The following is a 6,069-nucleotide window of genomic DNA, read 5'->3' on the forward strand; positions in this document are numbered from 1 at the left end:
GAGCAGGGGTTTTATTCTGTTCTGTCCACTGCGGTGTCTCCAGCACCTAGAACCCTGTCTCAGCCACAGTGAGTGCTTGATAGATGCCTGTCATCAAATGACTGAATTCTAGGAGGTTAGTGCTGTGAGGGGCGTGGCAGGGGACCAGGCCTGTCTCAGGAAGCCTTAGGCATCACCTTTGTTCTTTTGTGCCTTCACTTGCCGCTTTTACTCAGTCGCTCAGTAGAGGCACAGGGCTCTATGGAGGGTTAAGACATGAACACAGACAGATACTGCATAATTCCACCTCTGTGAGAAACTTAGACTAGCCAGAGTCAGAGACAGGAAGCAGAATAGAATGGTGGCTTCCAGGAGGAGTGGGGAATGGGGGGTGACGCTAACAGGAACGGGGCTTCCTTCAGGGGTGATGAAAATGTTCAATGGGGACACAGTTTCAGTATGAAATGATGAGAAAGTTCTGGAGATGGACAGAACTTTACACTTAAAAATGGCTAAAATGGGGCTGGTGGCGCAGTGGTTGAGAGTCCGCCTGCCGATGCAGGGGACACGGGTTCGTGCCCCGGTCCGGGAAGATCCCACGTGCCGCAGAGCGGCTGGGCCCGTGAGCCATGGCCACTGAGCCTGTGCGTCCGGAGCCTGTGCTCCACGACGGGAGAGGCCGCAGCAGTGAGAGGCCCACGTACCGCCAAAAAAAAAAGGCTAAAATGATAAGTGTTATGTATATTTTGCCACAAAAAAAAGTTTTTTAAAAAAAGACATGAACACAAATTACCATATGATCAATATTGTGGGTCATACAGGGTATCAGAAAAGTCCAGGGGAAGACAATTTTGGCTGAGGTAACTGAAGGAAACTTTCTGGAGTGAGAGACATTTGGGCTGGGCCTTGAAGGATAAGGAAAAGCTGGGTGGAAAAGGCTGGCAGGGGGCATGGGTGGGTGGTGGGGACAGCTTGGGCCAAGGCCTGCAGGTAAGCTTGCCCCTGAGTGTGTATGCTTGGCTGGGGTACACAGGGCTCCATGCTGGGAATCTTGAATCCCTGTCACTTCTCCCTTTCACCCGGCAGTCTGTGCATGAGCCCCCAGTAAGGTTCGTGGGGAAGCTTCTGACCAGAAGATGGGGGCAACCTGTGGAATCCAGGGGATCCTATCTCCTCAGGCCTCCTTAGTGGCGGGTTGAGGAACCCCCCCATAAACCTGGGGTTCTGGTCTCAATTGCCTAGCCAGCCAGCCAGGCCTCTCCCTGTTAGTGCTAAGGCCACAGTCTAACTAAGGTCAGGGGTGGAACTCCTAGCAGGACTCCTTCCTCCTGTTACCCTGTGGGCATCAGAGTCCAGACTATGAAGCACAGTCTCCTCCTGCAACAGCTGGCCTTTCTGGGGTCGGGTCCAGGGAAGCTAATAATAACCACTTATGGAGTCCCTTCTCTGCCTGGCACATAACGGCCTTCACGGGTGTAATTTTATAATCCTAAGAGGCAGGCAAGGACTATTATCCTTCCCATTTCATAGATAAGGACAGTAAGGCTCAGAGAGGTTAAGTGCTTTGCCCAGAGCCAGAGAGCTGGGCAGTGGCAGGGCTGACATTAGACCACATGACTCCACAGCCCTGACTCTCAGCCCTTGGGCTACCCCAAGCCCTAGGCTTGCTTCAGACCAGGGCTCGCAGGGCCACTGTGCTGATGGCCCTCTAATCCTGGGGCAGCTCCTCCCCACAAGCTCCAGGAAGCTTCCCTCTCCCAGGCCTAGATGCTTTTGTCGCCTGTCCCTGCCAGCTCCTCCCCGCTGTGCCGGAGGTCCCTCCTACGGTGAGGAGAGGCAGGGCTGTACCAGCTGGATGACGCCACAGGAGGCTCTCTTTGGTATAGCTCTTGGCACCTGCGCCAGCGTCTTGGCCCAAAGACGACACGTTCCCCTTCTTCCAACCTCTCTTCCTTGAGAGCAGGGTGACAAGGTACTGCTGGGTGTTGTGCGTGCAGCCCCGAAGCCCATCAGGGCCTTCTCTGCGCACTCGCCACGTGGCAGCCCCTTGCCCAGCTCAGGCCTCACGGCGCTGTGCGGGCAGCACCAGGACAGGTGAGGAACCAGAGGTTCAGAGGTAAGTCACACAATGTGAAAGCAGTAGGGTCAGGCCCAGATCCTGATTTCTCTACTACTTGTGCCATATAAGGAATCATAGGACACTGGAGAAGGGCCCTTAGAGGTCACCTAATCCACTCGCTGGGGTGGGTGGGGCTGAAGAGACCTGTCCAAGGTCACACAGCTCGTGAGTGACAAGGAATTTAGTTTTCCCATGACTCTCATTATAAACGTGCTGGCACGTTGCCACATATTAGCTCCAAGAGAAACAAAACTTGCATTTAAGATTGTGGTAGGCTTTTTAAAAAATGTGTTTGAGGCCAGTGCCTTCCACTACAATAGTTGTCAGAAAGCCACAGACACACAAAGGTGAGCCTGTCCCCCCAAAGCATGCGTGGCCCCTGGCACCCACCTCCTGTGCGGACAGTGGCTGGTGCCCAGGCAGCGTGCTCAGTGCAATGTCTTCTCAGGGACAGGACAGGGAGAGGGCTTCCTGGCTGCCCCCATGGCACCTTCTAACTTCAGTTTAGCTCTGGTCTAGAGCTGGAGAGAAACAGGAGTAAGAACTGGGCATTTTGTATTTATACCACCGTGACTCTTCCAGCAAGAGGTTACCAGCTTGGACAAGTTTCTCAACCCTTTTGAGCATCAACGTGCTCGTCTGTGGAATGGGGTAACAGTAACAGCAGGATCAGTCACGATGGAGTAGAGCCCCTGGTACGATAAACGGTGGAGACGACGACGAGGATGAAGATGGGGGGGCACAGAGCAGCGATGGCACTAACCATACGAGTGTAAAGCAAGGGACAGCCTTATTGAACGAAACTAAGTGTTCTGAGCCCCGCAGCCAGTGTCTACCACTCGCTCACGTGCACCTCCCTCCTGACACGGCACCGGGGAAAGGTCATGGGTGTCGGAGCCTGACAGACCTGGGTTTGAATTTAGGCTCAGCCACTTGCCATATGACGCTCATCCCTGGCCCTCCAGCTAGTTCTATGCCATCCAGATGATAACCACTAGCCACACACGACTACTTAAATTAAAACGTAAAACTCAGCTTCTCAGTCACACTGGCCATGTTTCAAGTGCTCAAAGCCACACCTGACTAGTGGCTCCCGCATGGCACGGTGCAGAGTAGACTGCCTCCCTCATCACAGGGAGTCCTCCTGGACAGCGCTCACCTGTGCCCTGAACGTGGACGTGGCGCCTGCACGGGGGATGCTGCACACATGGCCTGGCAGGGCAGAGGGCCACAAGGGGCGCTCAGCCCGTCCCTGCTGCGAGCACTCTGGCTGAGCCCTGAGTCTCTCCTCCCTCACCTGGCTTCAGTTGTGCTCTTTCTTGCAGCGTGGATGTAATGCTGGGCCCAGCTGCTCTGACTGCATTTCTGCTACTGACTTACCACGTGACCAAGTGACGTCACCTCCTGGAACTTCAATTTCTTCATTTGCAAACTAATAATTCATACCCCTCCAGTCTCAGAGCAATGTTGCCGGTCAAGCAAGTAAATGATTGCAAGTGCTCTGAAACGTGCGGACTATAGAGTCTCAGGGACGGCACAGTGAGATGGGGAACGCCTCCATCTGGTGTCAAAACCGGACTGCAATCCCACCTATCACTAGCTGAGGACCCTTAAGTCTTCAGAGGAGGCTGTGTCTAAACGCCTTCACTGTAAAAGGGTAACAATGAAGATACTGTAAACTTTCACATTACTGAGAGGATCAATGATGCATCTGAAAGCAGCAGAGTGGTACTCAAGAGCAAGGCATTATGGGACCACTGCTCCTGTACAAAACGAGGGAGGCCCAGCTGAGCCAAGCATCTGGCACCTCCACTCCTTTCTGTGCTCCACTTGCCGGAGAACCCTGCTCCCACCAGGTGAAACCTCTACTGCTCCAAGCCAAGAGACCAGGTTGGGACAGAAATGGGGGCACCAAATGGGTCAAGACAGCCTGTTCTGCTGATGCCAGAAAAAGACACCAAGCCCGCTTGGGCCACACGGCTAGGTCACATCTATGAAGTCCGCTTCCATCTGTGACGTGTCCCTTGGGCTGCAGGATCTCGCTCCAGGTGGCTCCGAGGTCCCAGGCCTCCAGAGCCCAGCGCTGCTCCTGGGTTTGCTGCTCAGCAGTCATAGAGCAGGTGTTCCCTGGACACCAGACAGGTGCCAGACACCAAGGAAATGGGGGATGGAGAGACGGCTAATACCGGGCCCTGCCCTCCAGGGACTCTGTCTGGCTGGCCCTCTTTTTCAGCTTCCACTCCCTCACAGAAGTCCACCCTACCTGAGCTTCAGAAGCACCCAGTGGGGTCTCTACACTGGGACAGGGACCACCCGAGGCTTTGGGTCCCTTGATAACATGAGTGGTATCATTTTTATTGAGCACTTCCTACATGCTATGATCTACACCAGAGTCTTACACGTGTTCCTTTTAATTTCCACAATTCTTAGAGTTTTTATTACCTCCAATTTACAGATAAGAAAAAAAAAATCAAGGAAGAGAAAAGTTAACGTGCCCAAAGCACACATCTAACAAGGAACAGAGCAGGGATTTGAACTCAGATCTGAATACTCTAAAACAGGACCCTGAACCACTGCATTTTATATTGTCTTCTGATCCTGCATTCTCCAATGAAATGATTGCTCTTCTAGAAAACGTTTTTTCCTTCAGGAGCCCAGGATAAGAGGAGAGACGGGCAAGGCAGAGAGGCCAAGATGCTTCCCTGAGCTGCCTGGTGGGGAACCACCCTCACCCACTTGGGCCAGGCCCAGTGCTGGGCTCAGTGGGAGCCGAGGCAGGACCTGTAGCTGTCCTCTGACTCTAAGGAAGAGCCCCGCCTGAGCCGTCAAGGGTCGACTGAGGATGGGTGACACTGTGAGGGGCAGTGGGGCCCCCAAAAGTGACAGTTCCCAGGCCACAAACAATCTAGTCCCCAAACAAGGCAAAGAACACGACTCTTGGTGCTACTGGACACATTTCCAGCTGAGAAAAGCAGAGTTTCAGGCCTGGTGGGCTGTCTCAGGCAGGATGGATAGAGGGGAAGAGGAAGGAGAGAGGAGGCTGGGAGACGTGGTAGGTCCATGACAACAGCCCAGGTGGCACAGACCCGTGGCTGAAGGACTGGGAAGTATGGCTGCCTAGGTATTTTCTGGCTACCTGGGTATTAAGCAAGAAATGCTTGAATGTAGCTTGGTATTTAAGAGCAAGCTCTGGAGTCAGGCAGCCTGGATCACATCCCAGCTGTGCAGCTCACTGGTCACTTAACTGTCAAGTGGCTTTTCTGGTGTAGGTTTCCTTGCCTGTAACGTGGGGTAACAGTACCTACATCATGGTGTTGGTGAAATAAAAATTACATAAAGCTCTTTGCCCTGTATCCAACACGTAGTAAGCACCTAATAACATTAATTATTAATTATGAGAATGTTTCTCAAAAATATTAATCCTCCCCCCCCAAAAAAGACAAAAATAAAAAAGAAACACAGCATTTATAGGTATTTAGGTTGTGCGTTTGGACTGGCATGGTGCTTTTTTTTTTTTAATATTTATTTATTTGGTTGTGCCAGGTCTTAGTTGCATTAGGCAGGCTCCTTAGTTGCGGCACACGGGCTCCTTAGTTGTGGCCTGCGAACTCTTAGTCGTGGCTTGCATGTGGGATCTAGTTCCCTGACTAGGATTGAACCTGGGCCCCCTGCATTGGGAGCACAGAGTCTTATCCATTGCGCCACCAGGGAAGTCCCTGGAATGGTGTTTTTGGTACTTGTTTCTCATATACAACCCTTGCCTAGCCAACCAGGTTAACAGTCCCCTAGAAGCAGACATCACACACTATTTTAGCTCGATACGGCCCCAACCTCTACAGCATTGGGCATGGGTCCACGCACATAATAGGACCTCAGAGACTCCAGAACTTCAGGACTAAAAGACACCTTCTGTGCCGGGCTAACTGTGTGTGTGTGTGTGTGTGTGTGTGTGTGTGTGTGTGTGTGTGTGT

Source organism: Monodon monoceros, unplaced genomic scaffold (genome assembly GCF_005190385.1).
Source record: "Monodon monoceros isolate NGI ecotype Baffin Bay Population unplaced genomic scaffold, NGI_Narwhal_1 Super_Scaffold_18, whole genome shotgun sequence".
In the NCBI taxonomy this organism is placed as follows: domain Eukaryota; kingdom Metazoa; phylum Chordata; class Mammalia; order Artiodactyla; family Monodontidae; genus Monodon; species Monodon monoceros.